The sequence below is a fragment of the Capricornis sumatraensis genome, chromosome 15, assembly GCF_032405125.1.
Source record: "Capricornis sumatraensis isolate serow.1 chromosome 15, serow.2, whole genome shotgun sequence".
Lineage (NCBI taxonomy): Eukaryota > Metazoa > Chordata > Mammalia > Artiodactyla > Bovidae > Capricornis > Capricornis sumatraensis.
In genome coordinates, this window is record NC_091083.1 from 28,609,869 (window position 1) to 28,636,650 (window position 26,782).

General features: G+C 39.1%; 1 protein-coding gene across 2 annotated transcripts in view; it reads right to left on the reverse strand.

Annotated features, from left to right (window-relative positions):
* The window catches only part of ARHGAP21 (Rho GTPase activating protein 21), a 75,301-nt gene extending 54,435 nt beyond the window's left edge, over positions 1–20,866 (reverse strand). For both annotated transcript variants that reach the window (XM_068987828.1, XM_068987829.1), the window contains exon 1: positions 20,843–20,866. The gene's annotated coding sequence lies outside the window, so the exon portion shown is untranslated. The remainder of the gene's footprint in view (positions 1–20,842) is intronic.
* Between the last annotated feature and the right edge of the window lie 5,916 nt (positions 20,867–26,782).

Genomic DNA, 26,782 nt, shown 5'->3' on the forward strand with positions numbered 1-26,782 from the left:
AAAAAAAGATCGCATTCCAGCTTTCTAAACCTAAGTGTTTCCAAACTTCCACTTAAGACAATTCTCATTTCCACAGTGATGCCTAGTACTTTAAATTTTATCTCCCAGGCCTCCAATCCGTTGTCCAACAAATCTTATGAGCTTTAAAGTCCAAATACCAATAGTCTCTAGACAATGTGTCACCTGTCAGGTCTCAATCACATTTCATCCATTATAAGCAAACACACACTTGCGATTCAATCTCATCTTCAAACAACATCAAATGGAACAAAGCAAAGCAAGAAAATCTGCTAAATATTAATATACAGATCATGTTCTAACTTAATCATAACAAACTTTCTTTCTACCCACACCAGTCTGATTTTTTTGTTTACTTTTTAGTGTGGAAAATGTCTAGAATTTACAAAAGTAGAGAAAAACAGTAGAATAACCTCTGGCCATGAACATAATTTAAATAATTATTCAAAATCTGTCATCTTGTTTCATTTACACTCAAATTTTCTTCCCAAAGTATTTTAGTGCAAATCCTAGGTATCATGTCAATTCATTCATAAATACTTTAAATATGTCAGCATGATTACTAACATATCAGAACTTTACTTCCTGCTCCTTGGAAACAAAGCTATGACAAACCTAGACAGCATAGTAAAAAGCACAGACATCACTTTGTTAAAAAAAAATCCATATAGTTAAAGCTATGGTTTTTTTCAGTAGTCATATACAGATGTGAGAGTTGGACCATAAAGAAGGTTGAGCACTGAAGAACTGATGCTTTCAAACTCTGGTGCTGGAGAAGACTCTTGAGAGTTCCTTGGACAGCAAGGAGATCAAACCAGTCAATCCTAAAGGAAATCAATCCTGAATATTCATTGGAAGGACTGATGCTGACGCTGAAGCTACAATTCATTGGCCACCTGATGCAAAGAGGCCACTCATTGGAAAAGATTCTGATGCTGTGAAAGATTGAGGGCAGGAGGAGAAGGGGGTGACAGAGGACAAAATAGTTGGATGGCATCACTGACTCAATGGACATGAGTTTGAGCAAGGCCCGGGAGACAGTGAAGGACAGGGAAGCCAGGTGTTCTGCAGTTCATGGGGGTCACAAAGAGTCGGACACGATTTAGTGACTGAACAACAATGAAGGAAAGATACAATCTGACACAGTTCTCCATACTATATAGTTATCTTGCACAACGTGTATCATATAAAGTGACAACAAACCCGAGACTTCCTTACCTTAATCTCCCTAAAAGCCTACCTAACATTAAGGCAAAGTATTTCATGACAGAAATGTTAGCACCAAAAGCTATGAAACAAATTTAGAAAGGTCTCACATGTAAAATCACACCAAAAAAAAAATCCCTAAAATTAAGTTCTGGAACGAGTGGAATGCTCTATCTATGTATTCAAGTTCAGTGATGTCCTATATACAAGAGAATACACACCACATGAAAATCTCTGGCACACAGTGGACGTTCTGCAAATATTACTGCTGATTGTTTCAAATTAAAGTCCTGGTAAATGCCAATAGCAAGACTGCCCAAAATCAACTCAGAGACTTGTTTCAGGAACAAAGCTATTACTGTTACTGCCACTGATCTGTACGATTTCTCTGAAATAAGAAAGAAAACGCTGTCACTTATTAGTAATTTGAGTATACCACCACTAGGTGTCAGTTGCGAGCCATAATTTTCCGGCATTATAAATCTCCCAGTCAAGAAATACTCTGGAGGGTGTTATTCATTCAACAAATATTTACTGAGCTCGGACAACAGACAACTTGCCAGGAGCTGATTACTCTGCGACAAACAAAACAGTCCTGGGATCTGTCTTCTGGAGTATTTGAAGTTTCTGCAACATCGTTTTTTCCCCTCTCTGAAGCTTCAGGAATTTCACAAAGTATGTATCGCATGTGGATTCACAGTCCTGTTATTCCAGTTGTACTGGATTTTAAGTTCTCTGCAAACCCAGAAAAATGTGCCATACTGCACTGACCACAGGCGACTATCTTTCCATCTCTGACCATACCACTGCCTGACCACGTAACTGATAAAACCTGCCCATCTTTCTTCAAAACCTTAGTCCTCTCTAGTCTTCAAGACTATCCAGTCTCCTACAGTGTATTTTAATCTCCCATGAACTGTATTTTAATCTCCAAAGTGATTATGAGAAATCACTTTCTCATGTTTACCCACAGATCAGTATTACAACCAAACTCACCTGCAACCTCAACTTCCTCTCCCCCTTGACCTTCCAAAGCACTCCACTTGCCCATGTCCAGCTATGGACACTTCCAACCAGACCCTCCCTCTGCTCTCGTTCTTGGTGCGATGTCACTGAGTCAAACTATGTAACCCACTGATTTAGAGTTTCCCAGTTGAGCTAAGTGTTTGACACTACTGACTAGAGTCTCTTGCTTGTATTGAATATTTTAATTCCCCTTCCCTTGAGGTTGCCATATCAAGCTTCTCATAACCTTCGAGGACTTGCTCTGCCATCTTGATTCCTCACACTGTTTAGATAACTGTACCTCTTACTTCACTCTATCTCAACTACTGTATCCTCTTTTTTTTCTTTTAAAAAATCTTTTCCTACCCATACCTCCGCTTCCCTGGTGGCTCAGTGGTAAAGAACCTGATTGCCAATGCAAGAAATGAGGGTTCAATCCCTGGGCTGGAAGGATCCACTGGAGAAGGAAATGGCAACCCACTCCAATATTCTTGCCTGGAAAACCCCAAGGACAGAGGAGCCTGGCAAGCTACAGTCCATGGAGTTGCAAAGAGTCGGACACAACTGAGTGACTAAACAACAAAAACACCCTTACTTCCCTTTGTTCTACCTCAGCTGAGGATTTAGTTAGCAGCATTCTTCAGGACTCGGCTCCCGAAATGGCCTCTTCTCAACTGTAAAATCAATCTCTTTCTTCTTCTCTCCAGATCTCGTAACACACAGAAGCTTTCCAAATGTAAAAAAAAAAGCAACGGAACTCCTCCCCACTCTGCCACATAGCTACCACCTCTCATTCTCCATCCCTTCATTTTCTTACTTCTTAAAGAATAGTCTACTCTCACACCTACCTTCATTTCTTCACTTCTAATCCAGTTTCTCAGACACTGACAAGAATCTTTGGGGGACAGCACGCCCACCCCCCAGCTCCCACCCATTCCCTGATCTAATTCACATCACAGCCCACTGACATCCCTGATTCCTTCTGCCCACTGCCCTCAAACGGTTCTCAGTAACTTTACCAATCTGCTACTTGTCAGTCAGGTCAGATCAAACGGTATCTTTTTAGTCTACATCCTAAAGAATCTTCTAGGATGAATGACAAGTTACCCACCCTCCCCTAAAATGATCCTCTCTTAATTAGCAAGCCATCAACTCCTCCTGGTTGTCCTTATACCTTACAAAATGTATTACCAGACTTCCTTTCTGACTCTTCTTTCTCTGACCAGCTCTAAGATGCTGCCTTCCCTTGGGGTCTACCTTCATGCCGGATGTCATCATCTCTGACTGTATTTGTGACTAGTGCTTAACTGTAGCATACAGAATGATGGCTTCCAAATTTATCTGCAGCTCTCACCTCTCCTTATGAGCTCCACTTCCAAAACTTCAACCAGGTACTGAACATTCTACAGGCATTAGAAATATTGTTGTTGTTTATGTAGTCACTAAGTGGTGTCCAACTCTTTGCAACCCCATGGACCTCAGCATACCAGGCTTCTCTTTCCTTCACTGTCTCCCAGAACTTGCTCAAACTCATGTCCATCGAGTCAGTGATGCCATTCAACCTTCTCATCATCTGTCGCCCCCTTCTCCTCCTGTCCTCAGTCTTTCCCAGCATCAGGGTCTTTCCAGTGAGCTGGCTCTTTGCATCAGGTGACCAAAGTATTGGAGCTTCAGCTTCACCATCAGTCCTTCCAATGATTGACTGGTTTAATCTTGCTGTACAAGGGACTCTCCAGAGTCTCCTCCAGCACCACAATTCAGAAGCATCAATTCTTCAGCACTCAGCCTTCTTTACGGTCCAACTCTCACATTCGTACATGACTACTGGAAAAACCATAGCTTTGACTATATGTAATTTTGTTGGCAAAGTGGTGTCTCTGCTTTTTAATACACTATCTAGCTTTGTCAAAGCTTTCCTTCCAAGGTGCAAGCATCTTTTAATTTCATGGCTGCAGTCACCATCTGCAGTGATTTTGGAGCTCAAAAAAAGAAAATTCGTCACTGTTTCCACTTTTCCCCCAACTATTTCCCATGAAGTGACACGACTGGATGCCAAGATCTTCATTTTTGAATGTTGAGTTGTAAACCAGCTTTTTCACTCTCCTCTTTCACCCTCATCAAGAAGCTCTAACTTATCCCAAACTAAATTTTTTTCCCTGGGGAAGGAGGAGGAGGGTGTTTCCCTTCTGTATCCCTCAATCGATGGTACCTCCATCCATCCACTCACTCATATCAGAAAAACCAAGCAAAAATCACAATTCATCTTTAACTGGTAACATACATTCTACCCCCAAGTCCTACCACCAAAGTTGGGCAAATACAATTTCTAAATACCTCTGAAATTTGTTGTCAAATGCTGGTTTTCCTTTGACCTGATAAAATCCTATTCAGCACAAAGCACGCCCTATCTAAGAAACCCTCCCTGGTGGTTAGATGACTCTCCGTGCTCAGACCCTGCCACAGCTGTGCAGGCTTCTTTTTTCCTTCCCTTGTGTAATTGTTTCACACCTTCATCTTCTATCATCCTATATAAAGAGTTATTAAATGTATATAGGCCAGGAACTGTTCTGGGTTTAAAGAAAAAAGTAACAGACAAAGCAAAATTGGGAGGACTTTGCTGGTGGTCCAATGGTTAACACTCTGTGTTTCCAAGGCAAGGGATGTGGGTTTGATTCCTGGCCAGGGAACTAAGATCCCACATGCAGGGCAAGGTGACCAAAATAAATAAATAAATAGAAGCTCACTGAACTGTAAGACTTCAAAAAGATTAAAAATAAAATACAGTTGGAATTCCCTGGCAGTCCAGTGGTTAGGGCTCTGAGTTCCCAATTCCTGGTCAGGGAACTAACATGCTACGTGCTATGTGGCCATAAATACATACAAACCAATTACTTTTAACATTTAAAAAATAATAAAATAATCTTTCCACTCGACAATCCAACTGAGGCAGAAAAACATCTGAGAAAAAAAGTAGCAGGAGGGATGGTGAAAGGTGTGAAGGAGAGAAATGAGCAGGGTGAGAAGGGAAGGAGAGGGAGAGGCGGGGTGGGAATGCTATTTTTAGGAAACGGGCAGGGAAGTCCTCTCTAGCAGGTGACATCTGAATCACTAGCTAAAGGAAGTGAGACTAGAGGCCATGTCGCTCCCTTCCCAGCAATCAGTTTAGTGACTGGCTCATGGCAATGACTCAACAAATATCAGCTAAGAGAACGAATAAACAACAGGAAGGGTATTTCTAGACTTAATGCATTCAGCATTCATACGCAAAATATTTCTATTGCAGTTCCACGCCGGAGGTGAAGTTACTGTTAAAACTTTGAAAGCAGTTTAAGAATCATTATTAGAATTCACTTTGGGGGACCTTCCCTGGGGGTCCGGTGGTTAAGACTTCATGCTCCCAATGCAGGGGGCACAGATTCTATCTCTGGTTGGGAAACTGAGATCCTGCATCCTACATGGCATGGCCAAAAAAAAAAAATTCACTTTTTATTATTAACTGGATCTATGAATCATATTTTGAGTACAGACTAACTGGGAAAAAAAAAAGGGCTTATCTGGCTGTGTCTGTGATCAAGGTCTTAAGTTACAGAGCAACTAAGAAAAGACAGCTCAGGATCACCTAGTTACAGGTAATCTCTGGAACAATATTTTCTTTAGAGAAGTGATTTCCAGGACAGTTTGGAACATTAATACTCCAAACATGTGCTTCCCTGGACTTTCACCTTTATAGCTCTGTTATTCAGTATCTCCAATTAGTTCTCTGAACTCCTAGATTTCATATTTCCTAAAGGATTTAGAACCATTGAAGAGATTTTAAAATTACATTTATCATCTTGACTGCCAAACTACCTTCATACAATGTCTTACAAAGCCTTAAAATCTACTCCAAAAATTGGATTTCTGACAATACCTACTTGTAATGTAATCAAATTCCCTTCATTTTAGATTATTATAAAAATGGTTTCCTGGGACCTTCTAAAGTGAAGTTAATTTTTTTTTTTTAACTTCTCATCGAACTTGACCAATGTACCAGTTTATTTTACAAATTCCTACTAAGGTCCTGGATTAATGTATTTTTGCTATTAGTGTTCCAGCTTATACACTTATCAACTATATGAAATAAGATTCCTGGTTTTAAAAAGTGTCACTGAGACTTTGTGTTAAAGGGAGACTGATGGGAGAAAGAAAAATAGAAAGGAACAGTTTTGGGAAAAGAGACAACAGTTCAACAGGTGAGGTCAGATACTAATGTGCTAACTTCTGCAGTTTTGGGAAAAGTCATTTGGGAATAGTGCCATGTGAAAGCAGTGGCACCCCCTTTATTCAACACATTTACTCAACAAATATTTGTGATCCTACTATGTGTCATGCACTTAGCAGGCACTGAAAATTCAATGATGAATTCAAAATTCAGTGAAAATTCCAAAATTCAATGACAGTTTCTCCCCTTAATGATCTCTGTTCTCAAAGTAACACATAATAACATTTTCTTAATAAACATAATGACTAGTCTGAATATGTAGGAAAATTTTACTTTGAACCTTCTGATGACCAATTATTGATAAGACAGAATCTCCCTTTTTATTTTCCTATTTTCCTGTGTCAGGTCTGTGTTCGTCTTTACCTCTCAGGAACAGGTATATGAGGAAGCAGAAAGTCTCTACTTGTTTACCACAATCACTTGGATTAACTGTGTCCAAAATACGAGTAGGGATTTTCCATAAGAGAATCAGGGAAGGAGACTACCTGCATCTTCCACTAGCTGTGAAACCATCCCCGTGTCTGTGATCAGACATGGCATCTACTCCCCCTTGTGCAAAATATCCTTTCAAACACTTGAAAACTATTGAACATATGGAAAGCTATCAAGTTTGCCCTTTAACAAAAAGTTACAAGCTCTTTCAATCTTAAAAACACACACACACACATTGTGTTGTTGTTCAGTTGCTAAGTTGTGTCCGACTCTGTGATCCCATGGACTGCAGCACACCAGGCTTCCCAGTCGGAAACGATCTCCCGGAGTTTGCTCAAATTCATATCCATTGAGTCAGTGATACTATCTAACTCTTTCATCCTCTGCTGCCCTCTTCTCCTTTTGCCTTCCATCTTCCCCAGCCTCAGGGTCTTTTCCAAAGAGTCGGATAGTCGCATCAGGTGACCAAAGTATTGGTCGCTTCAGCTTCAACAACAGTCCTTCCAATGAGTATTCAGGGTTATTTCCTTTAGGATTGACTGGTTTGATCTCTTTGCTGTCCAAGGGACTCTCTAGAGTCTTCTCCAGCACCACAATTCAAAAGCATCAATTCTTCAGTGCTCAGCCTTCCCCATGATCCAACTATCATATCCATACATGACTACTGGAAAAACCATAGCTTTGACTGTATGGACCTTTGTCAGCAAAGTCATGTCTCTGCTTTTTTAACATGTTGTCTAGGTTTGCCACATCATAGTTTCAAATTATATATATAAATCTCTTTAAATTTATAGATAATATATTTTATATTTATATATTTCAAAAACATTTATATACTTATATTCATATTTATTATACATTTACTATATATAAATATTATAAATAATAATATAGTGATATACATAAATAAGTAAATAATATAAACATAACATAAACATAGAAATAAAATACCATCATGTTCATATTTGCCACTCTCCTACCCCCCGCAAAGCAGGATTCTCCTAAGGGCCAGTGTTGGCTTGGGGACTCCTCTCTGGCCCGATACAGGCCTTCTACGAGCTATGCCATAATTGCCTTCCTACCAAATCCTTCCTTTTCTCTCTTCTTTCCCAGGTGACAGACCTGTATCACAATTTTAAGTCTTCCCCATCCTTGCTGCGCCTTTCTACAGGCACTTCCCCCAATCAACCTGTGCCATGCCTAATAGTGTTTTGCCATTGTTTCTGTCTTGGTGTTTGCTTCTCAAGGAACCCAAATGATACACCAAATTTCAAAAAGACCAAAGTTCACCTAATGTGAAAGCTATCCTTGAACAGACCTGCAGAAATTCTAAATAAAGTAGAAAACCAAATCTGGTAATATACAAAAAGTATCATACATTAGGAACAATCTTGGTTTAGTTCTATAAAGCAAAGTCAATTTAACATTAAAAAAATAAATCAATATAATTCACTATGTTTAGTTGCTCAGTCATGTCCATGTTGTGAACCCACGGACTGTAGCCTGCCAGGCTTCTCTGTCCATGGGATTTTCCAGGCGTGAATATTGGAGTGGGTCGCTATTCCCTTCTCCAGGGGATCTTCCCGACCCAGGGATGGAACCCAGGTCTCCTGTACTGCAGGTGGATTCTTTACCATCTGAGCCACCGAGGAAACCCATAATTCACTATTTTAAGAGTTTAAAGGAGAAAAAAAGTCCAATGATTATCTGAAAAGATGCAGAAAAATTAAAAATTCGTTCGTGGAAGAGATATACCACATTCATAGATTAAAAGATTCAATATTTCAAATATTCAACTACTGTAAATAATATAAAACCAATCAAAATTCCAGAAGAATGTGTATTGGGTTGACTAAAAAGTTCATTCAGGTTTTTCCATAATATCTCGTGTGTGTGTGTGTGTTACTGCAGATGGACAAGAATAGCCAATCCAAACTTGAAAACAAAACTGGAAAACTTATTCTATCTAACAGCAACCCTTATTATATAGCTGTAGTAATTAAGATCAGTCTTGCTCCAAAGAAAGTGGCCAATGGAATAGAACAGAGTTTGGCAAACTCTTCTATAAAGGGCCAGATGCTAAATATTTTAGCCTTTGCAGGATTCATACAGTCTCTGTCTCATATTCTTTTTTTAAACAACCTTTTAAAAATATACAACTATTCTTAGTTTGGAAGCTGTACAAAAAATGAGCCATATGTCAATCCCTGGAATAGAATAAGGTCCAGAAACCAACCAAAACATATAGAGACACTGTGTGAGCAGGTGGTATTATTGAGCAGTAGAAAAAGTACAGATTTTTCACTGAATATTGCCAGGCCAATTCATATCCATAATGGGAAAAAATTTACCTTGATCCTATACTATGTGTAAAAATAACCAATTACAGGTGAATTGTAGGTTTAATTGTCAATGACAAAACAATAAAGTATTTGGAAAATAATAAAGGAGAATATCTTCACGACCTTGTAGTAGAAAAAAAATTTCTACAATAATATTCAAAGTATTAACTTTATAAAAGAAAAGATTGATAATCTGGGATCTTCCTGACCCAGGAATTGAACTCAGGTCTCCTGCATTGTAGGCAGATTCTTTACCATCTGAGCCATAAGGGAAGCCCTAACCATAAAAGAAAAGATTGATAATCTGGACTAAATTAAAATTAAGAACTTCCCTTTATCAGAATCACTAATAAGAAGTTGAAAGGCAAGTCACAGCAGAATATCTGCTAAATACAAAACTAAGAAAGTCTTCATCAAAAATATTTGACGATTCCTACAAATTAATTATTTAAAAGGACTGATAGCTAATAACCAAATAAATGGTAGTCAACTTCATCAGTGTCAAGAAACTTTAAATTACCCCAAATTCCACACCACCACACACTCACTAAAATGAATAAAATTAAAGACAAATGTCAAGTGTTAGTAAGGATATGGAGCAACTAGAATTCTCATACCCTGCTGATGGATGTGTGAACTGGTATAATCACTTTGGAAATGATTATAGTGTTAGCCATACCTACCAAATGTGTGCTTACCTATGTGCGTACCTATGATTCAGTAATGCCACTCATTCCTAGGTATACATACCCACCAGAAATGAGTACATACATGCACAAAGTACACGTAAAAAGATGGCTCATAGTTGTACTGCTGGAAACAGCTGAACATTGGAAACAAATCTAAATATCCACCAACGGTAGACTGAATAACTGAATCGAATATGTTTTTTGTTTTAAATCAACTTTCTTATGACCATAAAATGTACCCATTTAATAGTTCATCAGCTTTTACAAATGTACAGACCCATGCAACCACCACCACAATCAAGATCTAGAACCTTTCCATCAAGCCAAAAACTTCCCTTGTGCCCCTTTCCAGTCAATTCAGGCAACCACAGATTTGTTTAGATTTGTCTTTCCTAGAGTTTCACATAAATGGAATTAGACGGTGTGTACTGTTTGGTGCTTGCCTTCTTCATTAATCAAAATAAAGTTTCATAGGAAAAGCATGAGAAACCAAAGTAGATAAACAAGATTTCACCAAAACTTAAAACTGTGCGCATCCAAGGACATTATCAAGAAAGTAAAAAGACAACCTACAGAATGAGAGAAGATATATGTAAATCATATATTGCCAATGGAAATGTAAAAATGGTGCAGGTGGTATGAAAAACAGTTCAGTAGGTCCTCAAAATGTTAAACAAATAATTAACCACATGACCCAGCAATTCCACTCCTACATATATACCTCAAAGAATTTAAAAAGAGGAATGTAAACAAATACTTGTATATGCATGTTTGAAGCACTAATCACAGCAATCTAAAGGCGTCTTCCTAGTGACTCAGACTGTAAAGAATCTGCCTGCAATGCGGGAAACCTGGGTTCAATCCCTGAGTCTGGAAGATCTCCTAGAGAAAGAAATGGCAACCCACTCCAGTATTCTTGCCTGGAGAAATCTATGGACAGAGGAATCTGGTGGGCTACAGTCCACGGGGTCCTAGTGACTCAGACTAAAGAATCTGCCTGCAATGTAGGAGACCTGGGTTCAGTCCCTGGGTTTGGAAGATCCCCTGGAGTAAGAAGATGGCAACCCACTGCAGTATTCTTGCCTGGAGAATTATGGATAGAGGAACCTGGTGGGCTACAGTCCACTTGGTCGCAAAGAGTTGGAAAGGACTGAGCAACTAACACTTTCACTTTCAAAGGCAGAAACAGCTCAAATGAATGGATAAACAAACTATGGTATGTACAAACAACATACCATTGTTCATCCATAAAAAGGAATGAAGTATTGATATATGTGCTGCTGCTGCTTCTGCTAAGTTGCTTCAGTTGTGTCCGACTCTGTCCAACCCCATAGACGGCAGCCCACCAGGCTCCCCCATCCCTGGGATTCTCCAAGCAAGAACACTGGAGTGGGTTGCCATTTCCTTCTCCAATGCATGAAAGTGAAAAGTGAAAGTAAAGTCGCTCAGCTGTGTCTGACTCTTAGCGACCCCATGGACTGCAGCCTACCAGGCTCCACTGCCCATGGGATTTTCCAGGCAAGAGTGCTGGAGTGGGCGCCATCGCCTTCTCTGTGATATCTGTGACACAAACATCAACACTAAAGTGGAAGAAGCCACACGAGAAAGGTTGCACATGTATGATTCCACCTATATGAAACATTTCACATAGGTTAAGTTCCTCGGGGACAGAAAGCAGACTGGGGGTTGCCCAGGACCAGGGCAAAGGGAGAACAGTGAATGACTGCCTACTGGAGACATGGCTTTCTTTTTGTGGTCATGGAACGTTCTGGAACTAGATAGAGGGGGCAGATACACATTGTACACACGCCTTTTAATTCTGTGCTAAATGTCACTGAATTGTTCACTTTAAAATGGTGACCTTTATATTAGGTGAATTTCACCTCAAGAAAAGAAATGTTTTTGAGATTGATCCCTGATGCCATGTGTAGTCCACAAGCAGATATACCACAATTTAGCCACCCATTCATATGTTGTTTACTATTTTGGTCAGCTCAATCCAATGCTTTATTTAATATGAAAAACCAACTATGAACAATTCTGTACAAGTATTTTTGCAGGCATGTTTCATTCATCTTGGGTAAATACCTGTAAGTGCTCTTATCATTTCACACACACACACAAAACAAAAAAAAGTGTTATCTGTCGTTACGTAACTGAATCAAAGATGAAAACCAATTACAGACATTAAAGTAATGATGCTTTATCCTTAAGCCCAGCAGATTTAAGCCAACAGTACATGTTCAATTATAAAAACAATGAAGAAACTAAAGAACAAGTCTGAAAGGCTAATACAACGTTAACCAAATTTTATCTGAAAATTGCATCAGTGATTTTTTTTTTAATACTGCTTGACTTTCAAGGGAACAGAACCCTCTTTATTACACATTTTCAAGAATGAATTATGTGACAGTAAAGAGCTTTCTGTGGTGTTGGAGAAGACTCTTGAGAGTCCCTTGGACTGCAAGGAGATCCAACCAGTCCATTCTGAAGGAGATCAGCTGTGGGATTTCTTTGGAAGGAATGATGCTAAAGCTGAAACTCCAGTATTTTGGCCACATCATGCGAAGAGTTGACATACTGGAAAAGACTCTGATGCTGGGAGGGATTGGGGGCAGGAGGAGAAGGGGATGACAGAGGATGAGATGGCTGATGGCATCAGTGACTTGATGGACGTGAGTCTGAGTGAACTCCGGGAGATGGTGATGGACAGGGAGGCTTGGCGTGCTGCGATTCATGGGGTCGCAAAGAGTCGGACACGACTGAGCGACTGAACTGAACAGAAAGAGCTTTCTGAGAAGCTGGGGTGGGAATTGAGAGAAAACTCTAGAATCAGAGTGTTCAGTTCTACCACTTGCTATGTAGACACTTTGTGCCTCAATTTCCTCATCTTAAAAATGGAGGTGTCAATGTATGGCAAAAACCACCACAATATTGTAAACTAATTAGCCTCCAATTAAAATAAATTAATTTTTTTTTAATGGAGTTGATAATATCCATCTCAGAAAGTTGTGATGATTAAATGAGTTGACCATACAGAGTCTTAGAACAGCAACCGGCACATTGTAAGTTAGCTGCTGTTGCTGCCACTCCACTCTGCCACCACCACCATCACCACCACCCCCACCATTATCATCACCCCATCACCACCTTCATCATCACCATCATCACCATGGACATTAACATCATCAATTCTACTTTGTAAAATATTTTCAAGACAGCTTAAGACGCTTATGTTCAACTGAACAGCAGTAGATGTTAATTAATGTATGTAACTAATTAGTATATTTACCAAGTTATTAGTATATTTACTATATGCTAATATGGACTGGTTCCAAATAGGAAAAGGAGTACGCCAAGGTTGTATATTGTCACCCTGCTTATTTAACTTATATGCAGACTACAACATGAGAAACGCTGGGCTGGAAGAAGCACAAGCTGGAATCAAGATTGCCGGGAGAAACATCAATAACCTCACATATGCAGATAACACCACCCTTATGGCACAAAGTGAAGAGGAACTAAAAAGCCTCTTGATGAAAGTGAAAGAGGAGAGTGAAAAAGTTGGCTTAAAGCTCAACATTCAGAAAATGAAGATCATGGCATCTGGTCCCATCACTTCATAGGAAATAGATGAGGAAACAGTGGAAACAGTGTCAGACTTTATTTTGGGGGGCTCCAAAATCACTGCAGGTGGTGACTGCAGCCATGAAATTAAAAGATGCTTACTCCTTGGAAGGAAAGTTATGACCAACCTAGATAGCATATTCAAAAGCAGAGACATTACTTTGCCAACAAAGGTCCGTCTAGTCAAGGCTATGGTTTTTCCAGGAGTCATGTATGGATGTGAGAGTTGGACTGTGAAAAAAGCTGAGCACCGAAGAATTGATGCTTTTGAACTGTGGTGTTGGAGAAGATTCTTGAGAGTCCCTTGGACTGCAAGGAGATCCAACCAGTCCATCCTAAAGGAGATCAGTCCTGGGTGTTCTTTGGAAGGAATGATGCTAAAGCTGAAACTCCAGTACTTTGGCCACCTCATGCGAAGAGTTGACTCATTGGAAAAGACTCTGATGCTGGGAGGGATTGGGGGCAGGAGGAGAAGGGGACGACAGAGGATGAGATAGCTGGATGGCATCACTGACTTGATGGACGTGAGTCTGAGTGAACTCCGGGAGATGGTGATGGACAGGGAGGCCTGGCGTGCTGCGATTCATGGGGTCGCAAAGAGTCGGACACGACTGAGCGACCGAACTGAACTGAACTGAATATGGACTTCCCTGATAGCTCAGTTGGTGAAGAACTAATATACCAAATATTAGTATCTTTACTAAACTATATTTAGTATAGCTACCAGAGGAATTCAAAGCTCAAAAAATTTAACTGTCAATACAATTAAAAATGGATCCAAAGAGGTTCAGTTAATGCTCCTTTTCAATGACAAGGGATGAGTGAACCCCACTCAGTATTTCTACATTTCAAAAGTAACAAGAACTCAATCCTGACACCCTACCACCACGCCACGGACCACAGATCTACGCATAATAAGAATTTCTTCTTCTAACCAATTTTCAGGTCCATATTTTAGTGTTCTATTATCCTAAGGGAATAGGTTTTCAATCTATTAATGGAAATCAATGGCATAAAATATACTCAATTTTCTCAGCTCTTCAGAATTTAGCTCTTCATTAAAGTGAAGAACATTTGCTCTCTAAACATAGTGAGTGCTGTTCATTAAATGATGAACTAGGCCAATTATATTTCTCTCTGGGGGAATTTGGAATTATTATGATAAGAGAGGAAGGAAGGAAGGAGATGGTGAGCGTGTACTTTCTACTGCGGTCAGCACGTGAGACAATCAGGTATTATCACAACTATCTGTAAACATCATCTAAATCATCCTGTAAATAGTGGAGTTTGGGCCTCTGGAAGATCATATTTCAAGATTCTGTTGTTGATACTCTGGTCTTAGTTGCTTACCGGGTCCTATTTCTGGTGTCTGGCACATTTGGGTATCCTACGCTGTTTAACTTTGAATTTGGTGAAGCCCTATTGGTTTTTTAGAATTAACACATCTTCCTAAGGTGGCTTAGGCATGGGGAGAGTTCTATTTCTTGCCACTAAAATATCCTTCATTGGAAAACTCTAACATAGTCTATAGAGCTGTTTAGTCAGAAGTGACTGCAATCACAAAATACAAATTTTTACTACTGAGAAAGTTTACAGACTCCCCAGATATCTTTTTTCCTACCATTAACATGCTTGAATATAAAATTTAATGCCAAAGTAGAAATCCAACAGTTACTGAAGCATCCAACAAAATGATATACAAATTTTAGAATCTTGGAAGTGTCCCTACACCTAAGCTGAGTCAGAATTTTTCTCACAGAACAAGTAAAAGAGAAATAATGGTAATTACAGAGACCTTCAATTATTCTTATTCTTGACTATTTATGAAGTTATGATTTAAGGAACAATAGGATGTCAGCAAGATAACAATTATTATTATCACCAAAAAATATTTTTCTACCTCAGTGGCCTCTTTCTTGTATACAGCATCTGTATTATAGTGCAGAAAACTAACCAACAAGAATGAAAAATCTTAAAAATCCAGAGAGTACACATATATGAGAAATAATATATAACTGAATGTAAAACTTGGGTAAAGGGAATAATCAGAAAGTTAAGTGGCAAAAAGAGACTCCACTAAATTGCCAAAAGGAAAAGAACAACAAAACAGAACCTTTCAACTGCTGCACAGAATTCTGGCAACCTAGCAGGATCTCTTAGGAGCTTGAATAAAATTCTGGGAATTCTTTTCTCTCCAGTAATTCTAGGCACTGACTCGGATCACTGCACCAGAGGCTGGGATTCTAGTTCATTAAATAAAATTCATAGAAAAGGATTTTGTAATCTCAATACTCTTGAAAATAAGTCTGAAAAGGAAATGAGACTATAAAATGAATATTGAAACGTTCAGCTGAATCAAAATAACAGATTGCAAGTCGTCTGTCTCCAAACAGGTTGTATTTTTAAAACAGGTCTATAAATAACTGTTCTCAAGTCAAGAAGAAATTTTTTCACTGAGAATATGTTCTGAGAGACCATCCGATCAGTTTATTTGAAATGGTACTGTTAGTACTAACTGTAAGTTCAGTAGGCCCCTGTAGACCAGCCTGTGACCCCCCACTGCCAACTGGGATGACAAAAGCAAGCCTGGCCCTGGGCGGTAAAAGGACATAGAGGCACCAGGAACTCTTTAAACGCATCCAGCTTTCCAGGTCCACTGCCAGCCAGCTATTCAGACTCCAGGAACAAGGGGCGGTTGCTTCTGTAAGATGTCTCTGGGGCCTCTGAACGTGGTGCTTCCCTCACCTTGTGGAATTCTTTGTCCTTAAGTGTTCACAAATACGGAACATTTGTTTTCAACTTTTCCAATTCAGAGATATTTCACAGAATTAATTTCCTAATGCAGTAAATGTATCCAGTATTTACCTACTAATTCTTGACACTACATAAGTCAAACAATTTAAGTCAACAGAACACTTTCAAAAAGATGGACTTCAGAGTTATACAAGCCTGATGCGGGAGTCCAGATCTGTCACTTAGCTGTGTGATCCTAGGCAAGTTACTCTACAGCTTTTACACCTTCAGTTTCCTCATCTACAAAAGGGGAATATTGTCTTACACCTCAAAGCATTATAGCAAGGCTTAAATGGGATAATAGCATGTATTATGATTCCTAGTATAAAGTCTTCGATCATATATTAATTTCTACCACCCTCCAAAAATTTTCTAAAAATCAAGCAGTTCTCCAAGTATATTACAAACATACCTAGATGATTGCTTTAGGTATTCTCATAACTTTCCATATTCTTCTTCTTAGGAAGAAAACATACAGATGTTCCGGACTTTATAAATAATCTTAATTTGACAGATCTTGCTTTGCAGGAGATAAGGTGCTTGAATTTATCTCTCTCTTATTTTAAAACTCTTAGCTATGTTGTATTTATTTTAATTCTTTCATTAGCATTTTAGGGCTTCCCTCAGAGCTTAGATGGTAAAGCATCTGCCTGAAATGCAGGAGACAACGGTTCAATCCCTGGGTCAGGAAGATCCCCAGGAGAAGGAAATGGCAACTCACCCCAGTATTCTTGCCTGAAGAATTCCATGGACAGGGGAGCTGGGTTACAAAGAGTCAGACATGACTGAGTGACTAACACACATATTAGGTTTTAAATTAAATTGTTAACCAAGCTTATAATTATTATCTCCCTCCATCTGTTGGACTCCTGATAAGTTTATTACATTTCAACTATTTACATTCTTTGATTTTTAAGCTATTAACTATATCTCTTTTAGTCATTAATATACTGACTGACTGTATTTTCTTAAACTGTTAACATTTTTCTTATGTATGATTATTCCCTCATTGACAGCATACAATGCCAGTAGAATAGCCAGATAATTTAATCTCAAACTATAGTGGTAACTTTCAGATCAAAACTCAGTTATGAGGGATAATAATCATTAAAGATCACTGGATGTCTGGTCTTGAATATCCATTCTCCTGATAGTCTTAAGTATTGTAACCAGATCAAGCTGGACTGTTGGGGAACTGTATTCTTGGGGGCCACTGTTTTAGTGTTCATCCCTATAACCTAAGGTTTTTCAACCTTAGCACTATTAAATTCTGGGCCAGATAATCCTCTGGGGGTGGGGTCTTTCGGGTGCATTGTAGGATTCTCACCAGCATCTCTGATCTCTCCCTGCTGGGTACCAGAAGCACACCCTCCCCGCCACCCCAACTGTGACAAGCAAAAATGTCTACTGATGTTCCGTGTATCCCCTGGGGAGGAAATCTGTCCCGTTGCTAAATTCTTTAGACCAAACTGGACCACGGGCTTTTGAAATCAACTTACACTGAAGAATCTGTTAAAAATATTCATGTAAAAGGATGGTTTGAGGATGTTACCTACTACATTATCTTTGTTTCCATTATGAGGAACCACAGGAGAAATCTGTCTCAGACTTCAGTGCAAACCAGATGTTGTTTTCTCATGGACAACATGAATCCTTGTGCTTAGTCACTCAGCCATGTCCTACTCTCTGCGACCCCATGGACTGTAGCCCGCCAGGCTCCTCTGTCCATGGAATTCTCCAGGCAAGAATACTGGAGTGGGTTGCTATGCCCTCCTCCAGGGGATCTTTCCAACTCAGGGATAGAACCTAGGTCTCCCGCATTGCAGACGGTAACTGTGAATCCTCAGCTAATTCTTAAGTAATAATCCTTCCTTCTTTCCCTCTTTTTTTTCCCCCACTGGGAAAGCTCAAAAGCGAATTTACAGCCTGTCTTTGATAACAGTGTAGGATCTTCAGCACACGTTCATGTGGACTAAACCTCTCCAGTGTCAGTTTAATTCATCTTTTCCCCCATGAAAAGATGGGGCTTTTCTCATAGCTCAGTTAGTCAAGAATCCACCTGCAATGCAGGAGAGTCCAGTTCGATTCCTGGCTTGGGAAGATCCGCTGGAGAAGGGATAGGCTACCCACTCCAGTATTCTGGCCTGGAGAATTCCACGGACTGTACAGCCCAAGGGGTCATAAAGAGTCGTACACGACTGAGCCACTTTTCACTCTCCTCCATGAATGTTTTAATCTCATTTTTATCTTAGTATAATACATGTGTGTGAACACAAATTCTTTTTTCAATGAGATTAAATATAAATTAATAAATAAACAGTACTTAAACTGTAAATTTTCCCAGCAGACCACATCCTTTAGTCTCACTTATTCATGTCAGTCCAAATCTTCAGCTGGATCTGTATCTTTCAAGTTTTCCCTTATAAATGTTTGATTCTGTCCAGTCAAAATATATAATGAAGCCTGCTCACTTCAGTGAACAGATATGTCAGAAATATAATCATCTGCAGAGTACAGTTTTACAACTAAGCCCTTCTACATTTATCAGCAGTATATCTCTCCCAGTAGAAACTAGAACATGAGCGGCGTTAAACTCTAGGTGCAGTGTCCAGTAATTGCCCAGGCATTAGCACATCAATCCATAGGCCGATGGGGAAACAGAGCACCCTCGTCTTTCTCATGCTGATGCTGGTTCTGTCAGTTTTGCCTTTCGCCACTGAGGCCAAGTAACATTTGGAATCCATCCTGAGCCCTGGAGCATGACAGATGGTGACACAGGAGTGGCCCATCTTGCACTACGGTGATAACTATGAAGGGCCCTACCTCACCCTGCACACTCATAGTGCGGAAAGAAACCATTTTCCTCTCATCTGAACCCTGAACATAACACCTCAAATCAGAGATGCTATTACAAAGGTGTATCAACTGGGGAGAGGATGAACACTGTATGGCCTATTCAGGCAGGGGAAAACCACTCAGGAAAAAATAAAAAGGAGTACTCTTAGTACCTACACGTACAATATGGTGAATCTCAAAAGAACTATGACAAGGTGTGGGATGGATTAGGAGACTGGGATCGGCATACACATACTACTATGCATAAAGTAGGTGACTAATGAGAACCTACTGTATAGCATTACAGCACCTACTGTGGTGACCTAAATGGGAAGGAAATCCAAGAGGGGATGTATGTATACACGTGGCTGATTCTCCTTCCTGTACAGCAGAAACGAACACAACACTGTAAAGCGACTATACTCTTATTGAAAAAAAAAAACATGCCAAGTGAAAGAGAAAAAAGAGTACACATTGTGTTTTCTGTTTATAAGAAATTTGGGAAGACGCAAAACTCATCTATCATGACGTACAGCAGATCAGTGGTTGTCTAGAGCCAGCAGTGTTGACAGCACAGTGGCCCAAGGGAACTTTACGGATGATGGAAAGGTTCTTTTCAGAATCACACCTTGATTGGACTGGTGGTTTCCCAAGTGATGTATTTATCAAAACAAAACCTTAAGTAAACAATACATTTAATTGGTGCAAATAGGTATTCTTGCTAAAAAGGCATCACTTCAAACAAAAGATAAGAAAACACTGGACAAAACCAAACTGAAGAACACTGTACAGAAAAACCAAAGTTTCAAGGCCACAGATTTTAAGGAAAGACTGAGAAGCTGTCACAGACTACAGGAATCAACAGGTTGTGAAAAATGAATATAATATGAAATCTGGGAAGAGAAAAGGGGCAAAATCCAAACAAATTTTGCAGTTTAGAGAGGAGTGTCATACCAATACTAATGTCTCGATTTTCTTGGTTGTACCATAGTCACGTTTTTAACGTTGGGGGAAGTTGAAAGAAAAAATATACAGAAACTCATCACTATTTTTACAAGTTTTTAAACACCTAAAATTATCTAGAAATAAAGTTTTTTAAATAGGTGCGTTTTATTGTGTATAAATTTTAAGTCATTGAAGTTCATATAAAAATAAAACAAAAATAAAAATGGCAGCTTTTATGAAATAACCCTATCCCTAGGCTGATTTTCCTTTCAAGCCCATTAAATATGTTTAAATCAAGAGTAACTAGAAGGATCAAAAATATTTCTCAATATTTGAACCAATAAATCTAGTAAATAAAACACACACCAAATCACTAAATTTATAAGATTACTAATTGCATAAAAAAAACTCAGAATTACTTTCCTTAGAACCATGATACGTTCCCCTACATAACACTAATATATAATTGACAATAAAATCATCACACATTCAGATCATAGTGACACAAGGGAATCCATAACAATTTGAAGACTACAGTAAAAATGTTTAATTTCTATGACTTTCACATCTAGAGACTCTTTTATACGTGGACTCCAAAAACTAAATCATCTCATTGAATGTTACTTAAAGAATGGTAGGACATGAGCAGAAAAACTATCAGAGAAAAATTAAAACTTTTATAAACATACCTCCTCTGTTGCCATTTTCTTCATCCTACAAAACAAAAAGTATAAATTCATGTGAATACATGTTTAAAACTGGTAAAATCACAGCAAGGCTCAACTAAATTCAAATTGCTCTCCTGAAAATGTGCCAACTACAATCTCACTAACAATGCCTTTTGCCAGAAGGATGAAGCTGTCATGCATGGAGATGGAAAAGCTTCAGGTAAAGCCAATTTAAGGAGGACAACAGAAGTTCAGTTTCTAACATACTGAGTGTAAGCTGTCTAAAACAGGCATCCAAGGAGAGCTGTCAAAAGCGGGCAACTGTATGGATGAGGCTAGTACCTGGAAGAGAGGGCCAGGTTGGTTCATCATTTATGTACTAAACCTTAAAAAAATGTGCCTTTTAAGGATATTACAGCACTCAGAACTATCTTTGGATAAGTTGGTTCCAAATTGCTACATCTTTAAAACTTTGAGGTTTATCTACTTGGTTACGTTCATTGCTACCATACTGTCTTGCCATGTTGTCTACCTCCAGCTGGGAAATTAGAAAAGCAATTTTGAAAACCTAGCATAAAAATGCATTTATTCAAATATTTGTTGAGTATCATATGAAAAGCAATGTACTATGTACAATGTACTGTGGAAAGAAAAACAAACATTTAGTGAAGGGCTGATAATTTGTTATGTAATTTTTGACCTTTATTTTGGCTGCCCAAATACGTAATTTTTTTCCTGGTTACAAGCTCTGTTCTGAGACTGTTCTGGCAACAAGGTTGCCAGCTACGTAACATAATAAAGACACTGTTGTATTAATGGTACATTTTCTGAAAGCTCTAAAATATTAATTTTTATATACTCCTTTGAAGTGGATGAACAAGTTTTCAAATTGAAAAGATTTCAATACATATTTTCTATGTAAAAGTTATAAGACTGAAACCTATTTGCAAGAACATCTGTGTTAAATAACAGCATTAATCGCTGAGGTTTAATGAGCAATTACTGTCTGCCAATTTCTGTGCTGGTTTACATGTATTATATCACTTAATCAACCCAGCCACCCATGAGGAAGGTGCTGTCACTGTCTGTTAAAAAGACTCATTCAAGGACACAAAGCTGACAAAGAGCAGAGATAGGACTCAAATCCAGACTCTTGACTCCAAAGACTGTGCTGCTAACAGTTACATTGTGCCACTGAAATTTCTAGAAATATTTTCCAACAATAACAATGCATTTTAAACCTATGTTTGGTAAAATTATCTCTTAAAATCTGTACTCTCTCTATCACAATCTAATACTCTTCTTCAAAACAAAACCTAAAGACAAAAACAAAATTCTCCTTAATATGTAATTAAAGCAAGGGATTCTATTACTCTCTTATGTGACCTAGTATCTAAGTTATACTACTTGAGGCATTTTTTAAGGTAAAGTAGATGTTTAGGGAATCCAGTTCAACTGTTTTTTACATTTTAGGAACACCAATCTTGTCAGTTTAAATTCCAAAGGTAGCAATAATTCATAATTCTTAAAAATTCTTTAGTAGTTTTAAAAGTTTATATTTTCCAAGAAAAATATAGTTTAAAAACTGTTGTCTTTAGAAGCAATATGACACTATGTTATAAAAGACAGCCCTAGATTCATAGATATTTAGACTTAGAAGAGACTTTCAAATCTTCTAGTACAATTCCCTTGAATCAGAATGGAAATCTAGAGCCCAAAAGAAGTTAAGTGTCTTGGTCAAAGTCCCCCAAGTCTTCTGCATGTCATTATTTCCATTACACTGTTGTGCAATAGTTAAGCATCAGGCATTCACATTGGCCAAATTCAAATCCTAGGTCCACCACTTACTCATTACATGACTCAGATCAGTCTCCACATCTGTTATATGGGGCTAATAATAAAGTGAGATAACGCTCATAAAGAATAATAAAGAACACAGAATAAGTACTCAGCATGTCAGCTGCCATTACAGTGATTGCATTTGCCTTTTATTAGATCGTGTTCCTGTATGTTGAAGCCTACCAGTGTAATTCACTCGAGTGAGAAGCTGTGTTTAAATTCTGACTTGCCATCATATTACATATCTGAAAGTTAAGTATGAATCTAATTCCAATAACTCTACAACTATCCAAATATTTGAATGAACTATTTCCTCTGCATGCTCTGCCTGGAAAACTTATTCCCTTTCTAGATATTAGAAAAAGCAGAATGACATTTAGAATTAGAAGTGATAGTAAAAAAAAGATGCATAGTTCAAAATTAGTATGATCTTTCAGAGGAGATTAAAGTTTTGTTCCAGAAGATAGGAATATATCTAAAAGATGGGAAAGGATATAATAAAAATGCAAACAGACTGGGTTGGCCAAAAAGTCTGTTCGAGTTTTTCCATAACATCTTATGGAAAAACCCAAAGGAACTTTTTGACCAACCCAATAACACTTAATCCTTAAAAGACAGAAGGCAGGATGCGAGGAAGACAAGGAGACAGCAACTGCCTTGTGTTCTCCTTTAATTACTTCTCTTACCTTAAATGAAAATTGAATTGCAGACTCTGGGGGATAAACAATAAAATGCCTCAATGTAAAACCAAAGCCTTGAGATGTTCTTTTCAACATAACTGTTTTGGGACCTGGCCAGGAGAACATTTCATCTTCGGATGGTGATACAGTTTCACTTTGTTCTTTTCCATCTTTACTTGTTGATACCTAAAAGGAAAAGACATTTAAATGTTAACTATATAGCACAATATATTTCATCATTTGGGGGAAATGTTATGTGTAAAAATATAATAACTGAGTGCAGAGGGGAACTGACTGGAGAAAAAGAACCATATTGTGATGCATGAACTATATGTGGCATAAAAAAAAATCACACAGATTATCAAAAACTCAATTTTTTCCAAGAAAGGGATGCTGTGAAAAGTTAATCAGAAGCAAGAAAGAACTCTTGAAAGTGAGACATAAAATGTCAGGTTAAATTTTTAAATGCAATATCCAAGGCTAGACAAGCAGCATGGTCTGTGGAGACAGAACTGACACAACCAGAATAACCCCAGCAGGAGAACTGAATAAATTGTAAAAATTCATACTACGGACTCTTAAGGTCATTAAAAATGATGGTAATAAGAAAAATGAGTTGTGGCTGGGGATATTTATTATACACAGAATTTTAAAAAGAAGTCACACAAAAAATTTAAATGCAATAGAAAAACTAAAAGACAACATAAAGAAAATCTCAGAGCATTCAGGATTAAGAAACAAAAACCAGGAAAAAAATATGAAACTGTTGCTGAGTAAGAACCCTAAACATGTTGTCAGTCCAATGGCAGCAAAGGACATTAGAAAATAAGAGACCAGGCTTCAGGTTCTAAGCGTAAATTCAGTATTCACATAAATAATCCTTCCCAAACCCTGGCTTTCCGGTTGTGTGCTTTCCTCACCCCCCACTCTTGGCTTTCATCTGGTCAGGAGTAAAAGCCCTCTGCAATCTCAAACCTAAGAGCCCACCGCTTCATCCCTCTCATACGCCAACTCTTACAAATTCTTCCATCTGAGGCTGACCCTACTGCCCCTTCCCAGCCCCTCACCACCCCATGGCCTCATCTGTCCCTTAAACCAGCTTCAGTTCACTCTTCTGCCTTCTCTCCCCTCCTCAGAGTCATCTGAGAAAATCTAAACCTGGATAAATCAACATTGCCTGCTCTGCACCTGCACCCATGCAGTTGAACACAGGTAGACAAAAACAGAAAATTAAGCCGCCTGCTATATCTCTCTAAGTTCATGATCACTAAGCTCACACGAGCCTTCAGTGTTGGCGTCCATTTCTCTGCAGTCCATTCATACAATGACTATTCCATACCTTCTCCCCTGCCCTCACTTGGCACTGATGACCCTGCTTTCATTACACCGAAAACTCAAGCACCAAGATGAGTCCTTTGTCACCTTCCACATCTCCCCACCTACTTAGCTCTGTCCCATGTTCTCCTGTCTCCTTCCTGTGACAATGGCTGCACTCCCCATTGCTCTAAGGTCCCACCACTTAACGGAGTAGATCCCAGTCCCTCTTCCCAGACAAACACATGGTTCCACCCATTCTTCCCTCCCTCTCTTACATCACACTTTCTCCTATGATCTCATTCCCATGGCGTGTGTGTACATTTTTGTAAGTTCTTTTATCTTAAAAGGACAGCAAGAGTCCTCTCTGACCACAGTCTTCTCCAGCCTCCTCTTTGTTTTTCTATGTTTAGAGCAAGACCCCTTGGAAGTTATCTATGAATGCTATCTCCAATTCTTTTTCTCCCATTTGTCTCTTAAGTCCCCTTAAATCAGGCTGTGGCCTCCCTATATCCCTGAAACTGCTCTTTCGTCAAGGCCCTGAAGGCTTCTACATCGTTATACTCAACGGTCAATTCTTAGCTCTTGTCTTCAGTGACCAATAGTTGGTGCAAGGATTACTTCCTGCTAGAGAAATTTCTCCATGTGACTGTCCACACTGAATTTCCTCCTAATTCCCAGGCTCCCTCTGATCAGTCTCCTTTGCTATCTCTTCAATGGCTCAACTTCTGAATTAAGGAATATAAGAAATCAACCCTGAATATTCATTTGGAAGGACTGACGTTGAAGCTGAAACTCCAATACCTTGGCCACCTGAAACGAAGAACTGATTCATTGGAAAAGACCCTGATGCTGGGAAAGATTGAAGGTCAGAGGAGAAGGGGATGACAGAAGATGAGATGGTTGGATGGCATCACTGACTCAATGGACATAAGTTTGAGCAAGCTCTGGGAGGTGGTGAAGGACAGGGAAGCCTGGTGTGCTGCGGTCTATCTGGTTGCAAAGAGTCGGACATGACTTAGCAACTGAACAACAAAAGGGCTCAGCCCACAGACCTTTCTACCTCTGCTCTGGCTTTTGGTGATATCCTCAATTTTTATCTCTAGCTCAGACATCTCCCCAATCTAATAGGTATCTCAAACCTAATATGTCTACCTGGCTGTTAAGATTTTGTATGAAATTACTAGTTCCACAGCAGTTGTGAAATGTCACCTTTACAAATGACATACTTGAATATGCTTGATTCTACTACATTTTTAATTCATTTCACTGGTGAATCTTATTTATTCCTCTACAACAATAAACCTTACATGAAGGTATTCAAATTACAAAAAAAAAAGTTCCTGGAAGCCATTTTTCAAGAGACTTCTAAATCCTAAATATTTTCATCATAAGTCAATATTTTGGCTGTTACTAGTTAGAAAGAAAGAAAATGAAGTCACTCAGTCGTGTCCAACTCTTTGCAACCCCATGGACTGCAGCATACCAGGCTCCTCCATCCATGGGATTTTCCAGGCAGGAGTACTGGAGTGGGTTGCCATTTCCTTCTCCAGGGGATCTTCCCAACCCAGGGATCAAACCCGGGTCTCCCACATTGCAGGCAGACGCTTTACCTTCTGAGCTACCAGGGAAGCCCCATTACTAGTTAGCCATTCATCAATTTCACTTTTCCATTTGGGAAGACACTAGATAGTAGCATTCCCCAAACCTGCAGTAGGGGAGACTGGACCAAGTCCTATTCAATGGAATGCAAGAATTATAAAATATAAAAATGAGCAGTATTTCTACACACTGTCTGTGTGTTCTCAGTTGCTTAGTAATGTCCAATTCTTTGCAATTCTGTGTACTGTAGCCCACCAGGCTCTGTCCATGGAATTTTCCAGGCAAGAATACTGGAGTAAGTGACCATTTCTTTCTCCAGGGGATCTTCCCAACCCAGGGATCAAACCTGAGTCTCTTGCATTGGCAGGTGTATTCTTTATCACTGAGCCACCTAGGAAGCCCTTTTGCTGCTGCTACTGCTAAGTCGTTTCAGTCGTGTCCAACTCTGTGCGACCCCGTGGACTGCAGCCTACCAGGCTCCTCCATCCATGGGATTTTCCAGGCAAAAGTACTGGAGTGGGTTACC